Here is a 12,105-nt window from a genome sequence, read left to right on the forward strand (position 1 = left end):
AAACCTGGTTGCGATTAATATTTTAGAGGATAACGCAGGTTATGTCTCGGTTAGGTCTGGGATTTGCCCTCATCTGGCTCGTACTTTCGCATTTTTCGCATACTTGTTGGCCAGATCCTGGGCTTTTTCTGATTTGGATCACGTAGTAATGCGTTACCACACCGAAACAGTCAAATAAACCTGGTTGCGATTAATATTTTAGAGGATAACGCCGGTTATGTCTCGGTTAGGTCTGGGATTTGCCCCCATCTGGATCGTACTTTCGCATTTTTCGCATACTTGTTGGCCAGATCCTGGGCTTTATCTGGTTTGGATCACGTAGTAATGAGGTTCCACAACGAAACAGTCAATTAAACCTGGTTGAGATTAATATTTTAGAGGATAACGCCGGTTATGTCTCGGGTAGGTCTGGGATTTGTCCTCATCTGGCTCGAACTTTCACATTTTTCACATACTTGTTGGCCAGATCCTGGGCTTTATCTGGTTTGGATCACGTAGTAATGCGTTACCACACCGAAACAGTCATATAAACCTGTTTGCGATTAATATTTTAGAGGATAACGCCGGTTATGTCTCGGTTAGGTCTGGGATTTGCCCTCATCTGGATCGTACTTTCGCATTTTTCGCATACTTGTTGGCCAGATCCTGGGTTTTTTCTGGTTTGGATCCCGCAGTAATGTGGTTCCACAACGAAACAGTCAATTAAACCTGGTTGCGATTAATATTTTAGAGGATAACGCCGGTTATGTCTCGGTTAGGTCTGGCATTTGCCCTCATCTGGCGCGTACTTTCGCTTTTTTCGCATTCTTGTTGGCCAGATCCTGGGCTTTTTCTGGTTTGGATCACGTAGTAATGCAGTACCACACCGAAACAGTCAATTAAACCTGGTTGGGATTAATATTTTAGAGGATAACGCCGGTTATGTCTCGGTTAGGTCTGGGATTTGCCCTCATCTGGATCGTTCTTTCGCATTTTTCGCATACTTGTTGGCCAGATCCTGGGTTCTTTCTGGATTGGAGCCCCTAGTAATGTGAGCCCACAACGAAACAGTCAATTAAACCTGGTTGCGATTAATATTTTAGCGGATAACGCCGGTTATGTCTGGGTTAGGTCTGGGATTTTCCCTCATGTGGCTCGTACATTCGCATTTTTCGCATACTTGTTGGCCAGATCCTGGGTTTTTTCTGGTTTGGATCCCGCAGTAATGTGGTTCCACAACGAAACAGTCAATTAAACCTGGTTGCGATTAATATTTTAGAGGATAACGCCGGTTACGTCTCGGTTAGGTCTGGGATTTGCCCTCATCTGGATGGTTCTTTCGCATTTTTCACATACTTGTTGGCCAGATCCTGGGCTTTATCTGGTTTGGATCACGTAGTAGTGCGTTACCACACCGAAACAGTCAAATAAACCTGGTTGCGATTAATATTTTAGAGGATAACGCCGGTTATGTCTCGGTTAGGTCTGGGATTTGCCCTCATCTGGCTCGTTCTTTCGCATTTTTCGCATACTTGTTGGCCAGATCCTGGGTTTTTTCTGGTTTGGATCCCGCAGTAATGTGGTTCCACAACGAAACAGTCAATTAAACCTGGTTGCGATTAATATTTTAGAGGATAACGCCGGTTATGTCTCGGTTAGGTCTGGGATTTGCCCTTATCTGGCTCGTTCTTTCGCATTTTTCGCATACTTGTTGGCCAGATCCTGGGTTCTTTCTGGTTTGGATCCCGTAGTAATGTGGGTCCACAACGAAACAGTCAACTAAACCTGGTTGCCATTAATATTTTAGCGGATAACGCCGGTTATGACTGGGTTAGGTCTGGAATTTTCACTCATGTGGCTCGTACTTTCGTGTTTCTCGCATTCTTGTTGGCCCGATCCTGGGATTTTTCTGGTTTGGATCTCGTAGTAATGTGTTACCACACTGAAACAGTCATTAAAAGCATGTTCCGATTCGTATTTTAGAGGATAACGCTGGTAATGTCAGGCATAGTTCTGGTATTTGCAATCATCTGGCTCATACTTTCGCATTTTTCGCATACTTGTTGGCCAGATCATGGCCTTTTTCTGGTTTGGATCACGTAGTAATGCGGTACCACACCGAAACAGTCAATTAAACCTGGTTGCGATTAATATTTTAGAGGATAACGCCGGTTATGTCTCGGGTAGGTCTGGGATTTGTCCTCATCTGGCTCGTACTTTCGCGTTTTTCGCATCCTTGTGGCCAGATCCTGGCCTTTTTCTGGTTTGGACCACGTAGTAATGCGGTACCACACCGAAACAGTCAAATAAACCTGGTTGCGATTAATATTTTAGAGGATATCGCCGGTTATGTCTCCGTTAGGTCTGGGATTTGCCCTCATCTGGCTCGTACTTTCGCAATTTTCGCATACTTGTTGGCCAGATCCTGGCCTCTTTCTGGTTTGGATCATCGTAGCAATGCGGTACCACACCGAAACAGTCAATTATACCTGGTTGCGATTAATATTTTAGGGGATAACGCCGGTTATGTCTGGGTTAGGTCTGGGATTTTCCCTCATCTGGCTCGTACTTTCGGGTTTTTCTCATAGTTGTTGAACAGATCCTGGGTTTTTTCTCGTTTGGATCCCGTAGTAATGTGGTTCCACACCGAAACAGTCAATTGAACCTGGTTGCGATTAATATTATAGAGGATAACGCCGATTATGTCTCGGTTAGGTCTGGTATTTCCCCACATCTGGCTCAGACTTTCGTATTTTTCGCATACTTGTTGGCCAGACCCTGGCCCTTTTCTGGTTTGGATCACGTAGTAATGTGGTTCCACACCGAAACAGTCAATAATACCTGGTTGCGATTAATATTTTAGAGGATAACGCCGGTTATGTCTCGGTTAGGTCTGGGATTAGCCCTCATCTGGCGCGTACTTTCGCATTTTTCGCATTCATGTTGGCCAGATCCTGGGCTTTTTCTGGCTTGGACCACGTAGTAATGTGGTACCACACCGAAACAGTCAATTACACCTGGTTGCGAATAATATTTTAGAGGATAACGCCGGTTATGTCTCGGGTAGGTCTGGGATTTGTCCTCATCTGGCTCGTACTTTCGCGTTTTTCGCATCCTTGTTGGCCAGATCCTGGGTTTTTTCAAGCTTGGACCACGTAGTAATGTGGTACCACACCGAAACAGTCAAATAAACCTGGTTGCGATTAATATTTTAGAGGATATCGCCGGTTATGTCTCCGTTAGGTCTGGGATTTGCCCTCATCTGGCTCGTACTTTCGCAATTTTCGCATACTTGTTGGCCAGATCCTGGCCTCTTTCTGGTTTGGATCATCGTAGCAATGCGGTACCACACCGAAACAGTCAATTATACCTGGTTGCGATTAATATTTTAGGGGATAACGCCGGTTATGTCTGGGTTAGGTCTGGGATTTTCCCTCATCTGGCTCGTACTTTCGCGTTTTTCTCATAGTTGTTGAACAGATCCTGGGTTTTTTCTCGTTTGGATCCCGTACTAATGTGGTTCCACACCGAAACAGTCAATTGAACCTGATTGCGATTAATATTATAGAGGATAACGCCGATTTTGTCTCGGTTAGGTCTGGTATTTCCCCACATCTGGCTCAGACTTTCGTATTTTTCGCATACTTGTTGGCCAGACCCTGGCCCTTTTCTGGTTTGGATCACGTAGTAATGTGGTTCCACACCGAAACAGTCAAATAAACCTGGTTGCGATTAATATTTTAGAGGATAGCGCCGGTTATGTCTCGGGTAGGTCTGGGATTTGTCCTCATCTGGCTCGTACTTTCGCGTTTTTCGCATACTTGTTGGCCAGATCCTGACCTTTTTCTGGCTTGGACCACGTAGTAATGTGGTACCACCCCGAAACAGTCAATTAAACCTGGTTGCGATTAATATTTTAGTGGATAACGCCGGTTATGTCTCGCTTAGGTCTGGGATTAGCCCTCATCTGGCGCGTACTTTCGCATTTTTCGCATTCATGTTGGCCAGATCCTGGCATTTTGCTGGCTTGGACCACGTAGTAATGTGGTACCACACCGAAACAGTCAATTACACCTGGTTGCGAATAATATTTTAGAGGATAACGCCGGTTATGTCTCGGTTAGGTCTGGGATTTGTCCTCATCTGGCTCGAACTTTCACATTTTTCACGTACTTGTTGGCCAGATCCTGGGTTTTTTCTGGCTTGGATCATCGTAGCAATGCGGTACCACTCCGAAACAGTCAATTATACCTGGTTGCGATTAATATTTTAGTGGATAACGCAGGTTATGTCTCGGTTAGGTCTGGGATTTGCCCTCATCTGGCTCGTACTTTGGCATTTTTCGCATACTTGTTGGCCAGATCCTGGGCTTTTTCTGATTTGGATCACGTAGGAATGTGGTACCACACTGAAACAGTTAATTAAACCTGGTTGCAATTAATATTTTAGAGGATAACGCCGGTTTTGTCTCGGTTAGGTCTGGGATTTGCCCTCACCTGGCTCGAGCTTTCACATTTTTCACATACTTGTTGGCCAGATCCTGGGCTTTATCTGGTTTGGATCACGTAGTAATGCGTTACCACACCGAAACAGTCAAATAAACCTGGTTGCGATTAATATTTTAGTGGATAACGCAGGTTATGTCTCGGTTAGGTCTGGGATTTGCCCTCATCTGGCTCGTACTTTCGCATTTTTCGCATACTTGTTGGCCAGATCCTGGGCTTTTTCTGATTTGGATCACGTAGGAATGTGGTACCACACTGAAACAGTTAATTAAACCTGGTTGCAATTAATATTTTAGAGGATAACGCCGGTTTTGTCTCGGATAGGTCTGGGATTTGCCCTCACCTGGCTCGAACTTTCACATTTTTCACATACTTGTTGGCCAGATCCTGACCTTTTTCTGGCTTGGACCACGTAGTAATGTGGTACCACCCCGAAACAGTCAATTAAACCTGGTTGCGATTAATATTTTAGTGGATAACGCAGGTTATGTCTCGGTTAGGTCTGGGATTTGCCCTCATCTGGCTCGTACTTTCGCATTTTTCGCATACTTGTTGGCCAGATCCTGGGCTTTTTCTGATTTGGATCACGTAGTAATGTGGTACCACACTGAAACAGTTAATTAAACCTGGTTGCAATTAATATTTTAGAGGATAACGCCGGTTATGTCTCGGTTAGGTCTGGGATTTGCCCTCATCTGGATCGTACTTTCGCATTTTTCGCATACTTGTTGGCCAGATCCTGGGTTTTTTCTGGTTTGGATCCCGCAGTAATGTGGTTCCACAACGAAACAGTCAATTAAACCTGGTTGCAATTAATATTTTAGAGGATAACGCCGGTTTTGTCTCGGTTAGGTCTGGGATTTGCCCTCACCTGGCTCGAACTTTCACATTTTTCACATACTTGTTGGCCAGATCCTGACCTTTTTCTGGCTTGGACCACGTAGTAATGTGGTACCACCCCGAAACAGTCAATTAAACCTGGTTGCGATTAATATTTTAGTGGATAACGCAGGTTATGTCTCGGTTAGGTCTGGGATTTGCCCTCATCTGGCTCGTACTTTCGCATTTTTCGCATACTTGTTGGCCAGATCCTGGGCTTTTTCTGATTTGGATCACGTAGTAATGTGGTACCACACTGAAACAGTTAATTAAACCTGGTTGCAATTAATATTTTAGAGGATAACGCCGGTTATGTCTCGGTTAGGTCTGGGATTTGCCCTCATCTGGCGCGTACTTTCGCATTTTTCGCATTCATGTTGGCCAGATCCTGGGCTTTTTCTGGCTTGGACCACGTAGTAATGTGGTACCACACCGAAACAGTCAATTACACCTGGTTGCGAATAATATTTTAGAGGATAACGCCGGTTATGTCTCGGTTAGGTCTGGGATTTGCCATCATCTGGATCGTACTTTCGCATTTTTCGCATACTTGTTGGCCAGATCCTGGGTTTTTTCTGGCTTGGATCATCGTAGCAATGCGGTACCACACCGAAACAGTCAATTATACCTGGTTGCGGTTAATATTTTAGGGGATAACGCCGGTTTTGTCTGGGTTAGGTCTGGTATTTGCCCTCATCTGGCTCGAACTTTCACATTTTTCACATACTTGTTGGCCAGATCCTGGGCTTTATCTGGTTTGGATCACGTAGTAATGCGTTACCACACCGAAACAGTCAAATAAACCTGGTTGCGATTAATATTTTAGAGGATAACGCCGGTTATGTCTCGGTTAGGTCTGGGATTTGCCCTCATCTGGCTCGTTCTTTCGCATTTTTCGCATACTTCTTGGCCAGATCCTGGGTTCTTTCTGGTTTGGATCCCGTAGTAATGTGGGTCCACAACGAAACAGTCAACTAAACCTGGTTGCGATTAATATTTTAGCGGATAATGCCGGTTATGGCTGGGTTAGGTCTGGAATTTTCACTCATGTGGCTCGTACTTTCGCGTTTCTCGCATTCTTGTTGGCGCGATCCTGGGATTTTTCTGGTTTGGATCTCGTAGTAATGTGTTACCACACTGAAACAGTCATTAAAAGCATGTTCCGATTCGTATTTTAGAGGATAACGCTGGTATTGTCAGGCATAGTTCTGGTATTTGCAACCATCTGACTCATACTTTCGCATTTTTCGCATACTTGTTGGCCAGATCATGGCCTTTTTCTGGTTTGGATCACGTAGTAATGCGGTACCACACCGAAACAGTCAATTAAACCTGGTTGCGATTAATATTTTAGAGGATAACGCCGGTTATGTCTCGGGTAGGTCTGGGATTTGTCCTCATCTGGCTCGTACTTTCGCGTTTTTCGCATCCTTGTTGGCCAGATCCTGGCCCTTTTCTGGCTTGGACCACGTAGTAATGTGGTACCACACCGAAACAGTCAAATAAACCTGGTTGCTATTAATATTTTAAAGGATATCGCCGGTTATGTCTCCGTTAGGTCTGGGATTTGCCCTCATCTGGCGCGTACTTTCGCAATTTGCGCATACTTGTTGGCCAGATCCTGGACTCTTTCTGGTTTGGATCATCGTAGCAATGCGGTACCACACCGAAACAGTCAATTATACCTGGTTGCGATTAATATTTTAGAGGATATCGCCGGTTATGTCTCCGTTAGGTCTGGGATTTTCCCTCATCTGGCTCGTACTTTCGCGTTTTTCTCATAGTTGTTGAACAGATCCTGGGTTTTTTCTCGTTTGGATCCCGTAGTAATGTGGTTCCACACCGAAACAGTCAATTGAACCTGGTTGCGATTAATATTATAGAGGATAACGCCGATTATGTCTCGGTTAGGTCTGGTATTTCCCCACATCTGGCTCGGACTTTCGTATTTTTCGCATACTTGTTGGCCAGACCCTGGCCCTTTTCTGGTTTGGATCACGTAGTAATGTGGATCCACACCGAAACAGTCAATTATACCTGGTTGCGATTAATATTTTAGAGGATAACGCCGGTTATGTCTCGGTTAGGCCTGGGATTAGCCCTCATCTGGCGCGTACTTTCGCATTATTCGCATACTTGTTGGCCAGATCATGGCCTTTTTCTGGTTTGGATCACGTAGTAATGTGGTACCACACTGAAGCAGTCAATTATACCTGGTTGCGATTAATATTTTAGAGGATAACGCCGGTTATGTCTCGGTTAGGTCTGGGATTAGCCCTCATCTGGCACATACTTTCGCGTTTTTCGCCTACTTGTTGGCCAGATCCTGGGTTTTTTCTGTTTTGGATCCCGTAGTAATGAGGTTCCACACCGAAACAGTCAATTAAACCTGGTTGCGATTAATATTTTAGTGGATAACGCCGGTTATGTCTCGGTTAGGTCTGGGATTAGCCCTCATCTGGCTCGAACTTTCACATTTTTCACATACTTGTTGGCCAGATCCTGGGCTTTATCTGGTTTGGATCACGTAGTAATGCGTTACCACACCGAAACAGTCAAATAAACCTGGTGGCGATTAATATTTTAGAGGATAACGCAGGTTATGTCTCGGTTAGGTCTGGGATTTGCCCTCATCTGGCTCGTACTTTCGCATTTTTCGCATACTTGTTGGCCCGATCCTGGGATTTTCCTGGTTTGGATCTCGTAGTAATGTGTTACCACACTGAAACAGTCATTAAAAGCATGTTCCGATTCGTATTTTAGAGGATAACGCTGGTAATGTCAGGCATAGTTCTGGTATTTGCAATCATCTGGCTCATACTTTCGCATTTTTCGCATACTTGTTGGCCAGATCATGGCCTTTTTCTGGTTTGGATCACGTAGTAATGCGGTACCACACCGAAACAGTCAATTAAACCTGGTTGCGATTAATATTTTAGAGGATAACGCCGGTTATGTCTCGGGTAGGTCTGGGATTTGTCCTCATCTGGCTCGTACTTTCGCGTTTTTCGCATACTTGTTGGCCAGATCCTGGCCTTTTTCTGGCTTGGACCACGTAGTAATGTGGTACCACACCGAAACAGTCAAATAATCCTGGTTGCGATTAATATTTTAGAGGATATCGCCGGTTATGTCTCCGTTAGGTCTGGGATTTGCCCTCATCTGGCTCGTACTTTCGCAATTTTCGCATACTTGTTGCCCAGATCCTGGCCTCTTTCTGGTTTGGATCATCGTAGCAATGCGGTACCACACCGAAACAGTCAATTATACCTGGTTGCGATTAATATTTTAGGGGATAACGCCGGTTACGTCTCGGTTAGGTCTGGGATTTTTCCTCATCTGGCTCGTACTTTCGCGTTTTTCTCATAGTTGTTGAACAGATCCTGGGTTTTGTCTGGTTTGGATCCCGTTGTAATGTGGTTCCACAACGAAACAGTCAATTATACCTGGTTGCGATTATTATTTTAGAGGATAACGCCGGTTATGTCTCGGTTAGGCCTGGGATTAGCCCTCATCTGGCGCGTACTTTCGCATTTTTCGCATTCATGTTGGCCAGATCCTGGGCTTTTTCTGGCTTGGACCACGTAGTAATGTGGTACCACACCGAAACAGTCAATTACACCTGGTTGCGAATAATATTTTAGAGGATAACGCCGGTTATGTCTCGGTTAGGTCTGGGATTTGCCCTCATCTGGCTCGTACTTTCGCATTTTTCGCATACTTGTTGGCCAGATCATGGCCTTTTTCTGTGGTACCACACTGGAGCAGTCAATTATACCTGGTTGCGATTAATATTTTAGAGGATAACGCCGGTTATGTCTCGGTTAGGTCTGGGATTAGCCCTCATCTGGCACATACTTTCGCGTTTTTCGCCTACTTGTTGGCCAGATCCTGGGTTTTTTCTGTTTTGGATCCCGTAGTAATGAGGTTCCACACCGAAGCAGTCAATGAAACTGGTTGCGATTAATATTTTAGAGGATAGCGCCGGTTATGTCTCGGGTAGGTCTGGGATTTGTCCTCATCTGGCTCGTACTTTCGCGTTTTTCGCATACTTGTTGGCCAGATCCCGGCCTTTTTCTGGCTTGGACCACGTAGTAATGTGGTACCACACCGAAACAGTCAATTAAACCTGGTTGCGATTAATATTTTAGTGGATAACGCCGGTTATGTCTCGGTTAGGTCTGGGATTAGCCCTCATCTGGCGCGTACTTTCGCATTTTTCGCATTCATGTTGGCCAGATCCTGGCCTTTTGCTGGCTTGGACCACGTAGTAATGTGGTACCACACCGAAACAGTCAATTACACCTGGTTGCGAATAATATTTTAGAGGATAACGCCGGTTATGTCTCGGTTAGGTCTGGGATTTGCCCGCATCTGGATCGTACTTTCGCATTTTTCGGATACTTGTTGGCCAGATCCTGGGTTTTTTCTGGCTTGGATCATCGTAGCAATGCGGTACCACACCGAAACTGTCAATTATACCTGGTTGCGGTTAATATTTTAGGGGATAACACCGGTTTTGTCTGGGTTAGGTCTGGTATTTGCCCACATCTGGCTCGAACTTTCACATTTTTCACATACTTGTTGGCCAGATCCTGGGCTTTATCTGGTTTGGATCACGTAGTAATGCGTTACCACACCGAAACAGTCAAATAAACCTGGTTGCGATTAATATTTTAGAGGATAACGCAGGTTATGTCTCGGTTAGGTCTGGGATTTGCCCTCATCTGGCTCGTACTTTCGCATTTTTCGCATACTTGTTGGCCAGATCCTGGGCTTTTTCTGATTTGGATCACGTAGTAATGTGGTACCACACTGAAACAGTTAATTAAACCTGGTTGCAATTAATACTTTAGAGGATAACGTCGGTGAGGGAAACAGTCAATTAAACCTGGTTGCGATTAATATTTTAGAGGATAACGCCGGTTATGTCTCGGTTAGGTCTGGGATTAGCCCTCATCTGGCGGGTACTTTCGAATTTTTCGCATTCATGTTGGCCAGATCCTGGGCTTTTTCTGGCTTGGACCACGTAGTAATGTGGTACCACACCGAAACAGTCAATTACACCTGGTTGCGAATAATATTTTAGAGGATAACGCCGGTTATGTCTCGGTTAGGTCTGGGATTTGCCCTCATCTGGCTCGTACTTTCGCATTTTTCGCATACTTGTTGGCCAGATCATGGCCTTTTTCTGTGGTACCACACTGGAGCAGTCAATTATACCTGGTTGCGATTAATATTTTAGAGGATAACGCCGGTTATGTCTCGGTTAGGTCTGGGATTAGCCCTCATCTGGCACATACTTTCGCGTTTTTCGCCTACTTGTTGGCCAGATCCTGGGTTTTTTCTGTTTTGGATCCCGTAGTAATGAGGTTCCACACCGAAGCAGTCAATGAAACTGGTTGCGATTAATATTTTAGAGGATAGCGCCGGTTATGTCTCGGGTAGGTCTGGGATTTGCCCTCATCTGGCTCGTACTTTCGCGTTTTTCGCATACTTGTTGGCCAGATCCCGGCCTTTTTCTGGCTTGGACCACGTAGTAATGTGGTACCACACCGAAACAGTCAATTAAACCTGGTTGCGATTAATATTTTAGTGGATAACGCCGGTTATGTCTCGGTTAGGTCTGGGATTAGCCCTCATCTGGCTCGTACTTTCGCATTTTTCGCATACTTGTTGGCCAGATCCTGGGCTTTTTCTGATTTGGATCACGTAGTAATGTGGTACCACACCGAAACAGTCAATTAAACCTGGTTGCGATTAATATTTTAGTGGATAACGCCGGTTATGTCTCGGTTAGGTCTGGGATTTGCCCGCATCTGGATCGTACTTTCGCATTTTTCGGATACTTGTTGGCCAGATCCTGGGTTTTTTCTGGCTTGGATCATCGTAGCAATGCGGTACCACACCGAAACTGTCAATTATACCTGGTTGCGGTTAATATTTTAGGGGATAACACCGGTTTTGTCTGGGTTAGGTCTGGTATTTGCCCACATCTGGCTCGAACTTTCACATTTTTCACATACTTGTTGGCCAGATCCTGGGCTTTATCTGGTTTGGATCACGTAGTAATGCGTTACCACACCGAAACAGTCAAATAAACCTGGTTGCGATTAATATTTTAGAGGATAACGCAGGTTATGTCTCGGTTAGGTCTGGGATTTGCCCTCATCTGGCTCGTACTTTCGCATTTTTCGCATACTTGTTGGCCAGATCCTGGGCTTTTTCTGATTTGGATCACGTAGTAATGTGGTACCACACTGAAACAGTTAATTAAACCTGGTTGCAATTAATACTTTAGAGGATAACGTCGGTGAGGGAAACAGTCAATTAAACCTGGTTGCGATTAATATTTTAGAGGATAACGCCGGTTATGTCTCGGTTAGGTCTGGGATTAGCCCTCATCTGGCGGGTACTTTCGAATTTTTCGCATTCATGTTGGCCAGATCCTGGGCTTTTTCTGGCTTGGACCACGTAGTAATGTGGTACCACACCGAAACAGTCAATTACACCTGGTTGCGAATAATATTTTAGAGGATAACGCCGGTTATGTCTCGGTTAGGTCTGGGATTTACCCTCATCTGGATCGTACTTTCGCATTTTTCGCATACTTGTTGGCCAGATCCTGGGTTTTTTCTGGCTTGGATCATCGTAGCAATGCGGTACCACACCGAAACAGTCAATTATACCTGGTTGCGGTTAATATTTTAGGGGATAACGCCGGTTTTGTCTGGGTTAGGTC

This window comes from Colletes latitarsis, unplaced genomic scaffold (assembly GCF_051014445.1).
Source record: "Colletes latitarsis isolate SP2378_abdomen unplaced genomic scaffold, iyColLati1 scaffold0025, whole genome shotgun sequence".
NCBI lineage: Eukaryota > Metazoa > Arthropoda > Insecta > Hymenoptera > Colletidae > Colletes > Colletes latitarsis.